Source organism: Penaeus japonicus, unplaced genomic scaffold (assembly GCF_977035675.1).
Source record: "Penaeus japonicus unplaced genomic scaffold, GWHDUDI00000001_assembly GWHDUDI00000024, whole genome shotgun sequence".
In the NCBI taxonomy this organism is placed as follows: domain Eukaryota; kingdom Metazoa; phylum Arthropoda; class Malacostraca; order Decapoda; family Penaeidae; genus Penaeus; species Penaeus japonicus.
The window spans coordinates 13,034,624-13,037,123 of NW_028234426.1; the positions used below are offsets into that span (position 1 = coordinate 13,034,624).

Genomic DNA, 2,500 nt, shown 5'->3' on the forward strand with positions numbered 1-2,500 from the left:
TCTTGTTCTTTTTTATATATATTTTGTATCTTATTAGTGGATAAAATATTGTATTACTCGCGGTAATATATGATGTATGTATTAGTACGACTGCACATGTGTACGTGCGTGCTTGATTGTGTAAACGCGCGTATGCAAGTATTCAAACGACGCCTGTAAATGTCTCATCAAACGAATCCACTCTAATGATGCAACACGTTTGATAAGTCAGTAAAGCGGTAATGTCAATCCGGTCGGCTTTTCCCACGACGAAACGCGAGCCGCGCCACGGAGCGAAGTCCCTCTGAAATTACCGGAAGTCCCCCATAACGCACCCTGGCTCCACATTGTTCATTAGTGGCATCAAGTCCCGCGGTGCTGCTCACTTTCAGGCTATCAGTGTGATTCAGTGGAGCAAGATTCCCCTCTCGGACATCAGAATTATGTGACGCTTATGTGATAGGGTCGTAACAGCGACTCTTCGGAAGTGGCTTGCGATAAGCTCTTCATCCTTGACAAGAGAAAATAACCCTTGTTTATATCGTCCATACGGCACTCCCCGTTTAAAGATACGTATTCCTTTTCTTTCATACACATAAAACCAGCAGTTAAGTAAGTGTTCAATAAAATATAACCTTCTAACATGGCCTTCTCCTTCTCGGGATATGAAGCCTCCCATAGCCTCCTTTTTAAAGTATGGCCCCATCCATCGCCCTTATGCATAGGGAACATAAGGTTGATGTCTGGGCGATGTAATGATCGTATGTCTCATGACCTTCGTGGCATCAACAGCGCAGCCAGCTGGGTGTCAGTCGCATGGCCACAGTGCTAGTGTGAATGCGTCCGTGAGCGTAGCGGTGTTAAGTGTTGTGCTATGTGATAAGTGTTGGAGTTTGGTGGGAGAATGTTTTAGTGTCATTATCATTATCCGCTTTATTATGTGAGTGTAATTATCCTTCTTTGCCGAGTACAAGAGGAGTACCAATCAGCGAGGTAAGTGTTAAACGTGTTTTTAAAAAAGATAGCGTAGATCATTACCAATAAGATGCCATAGGTTATTACCAAATCAATCTCTCAAAGATCGCAGAGAGCGAAACCATAAGAAAAAGAAAAACACGATCACAGTGCGTTAAATCACAGGAACCCATTCGCCAAAGCACCAGTACTTACCCTACGCCTTATTTTTCTTCCCCCTCTGACTTCTCCCCTCGAGAGATATTCCTGTACGCTCGGCAGTCATCGGTCGGCAAAAATGTGATGATATAGCGTTGTATCTGAGGGGAAACGCCAGCGAAGTGGGACAAGGGGAGGGTGATTTTGCCTGCCAAGAACGGGGCTGCGGATGGCACGCAGGTGGATGAGCGAGCAAGACATGTCAGTCCTTATTAATGTATGTTAGAGATGATCCCGTGTCTAGCGAGACAGCACACCCTCGACTTCACCTCGCCTCGCTCCTGCTGACTTGTGAACGGCGCCGGACGCATAGCAACATGATTGTGCCATCGAGGAAACTCGGAATTTGTCAGACACACTTCCCTAAACAAACACGGACATGCAGACAGGTAGACAATATACACAACAATGCGCAACAAACAAATGCACACAAAACGAGCACACAAATCACCATCAAACAGACAGAAAGCACAAACAAACAGGCACAGGCACACTTACCAATAAACATAACACGCCGTTCATCATGCGACCGATTCACAAACACAGACACACAATGCTTTTGTATGTTGACATCACTAACCCAGTTTTATGGGGATGGTTAACCAGTACCGTGTCACTGCATAGATCACTTTTGATTTAGAAGTTGAATATGCATTGACAACACGCTCGGGAATCGCACGCTATTTCATATTCAAAAGATAAATGATAAAAATAAAACTTATCCATATATATATCGATATCTATATAAATAAAGCTTCGCTGGATACATTGGCACGATTTGCAGAACACATTATTGACAGAACTTATCAGGACGTGCGTTTGATTACCCTGGGAGTGATCATTGCGTAATGATTCTGTTGCTTGGAATAATGCCACGATAACATTCACGATAATGAGGTCTCACTATTAACGCGATTAATGATTAGAACGCCAAAGATGACTGTGGTATCTGTTATCATGCTGTATTGACGGCTGTGGTACGCTGTAGTTAATTACTAGTTATAATAATGATTATGTACATCCATGATACATGCATCTAAATACACACACACATACAAACAAACAAACACATCCACACAATCAAACAACTAATTAACCAAACACACGCACAAACGCACTGACAATAATTTATGGATACGTGTTTTGCATAAAGGTTTATGTATCCATAAACACAGTACAGTATATCAACACGGAGATATCAGTCCTGCCCGCAGTATCTTCTTTTTTTTTCTCTTTCCATCTTCCTGAATTCTTTCGAGGTAATTTCAGATGACAGGGTCTCTCCTGATAACAACAAATCTTCGATTTTCGTGTGGGTTTACTTCCGTTCATGTTGTCTGTGTCTGTC

The 2,500-nt window shown here is 42.6% G+C and overlaps 1 long non-coding RNA gene across 1 annotated transcript in view; it reads left to right on the forward strand.

Moving 5' to 3' along the window:
- The first annotated feature begins 736 nt into the window (after positions 1 to 736).
- The window catches only part of LOC147469054 (uncharacterized), a 94,973-nt gene continuing 93,209 nt past the window's right edge, over positions 737 to 2,500 (forward strand). Inside the window, exon 1 of the long non-coding RNA XR_015192208.1 lies at positions 737 to 972. This is a non-coding gene — a long non-coding RNA (uncharacterized LOC147469054). The remainder of the gene's footprint in view (positions 973 to 2,500) is intronic.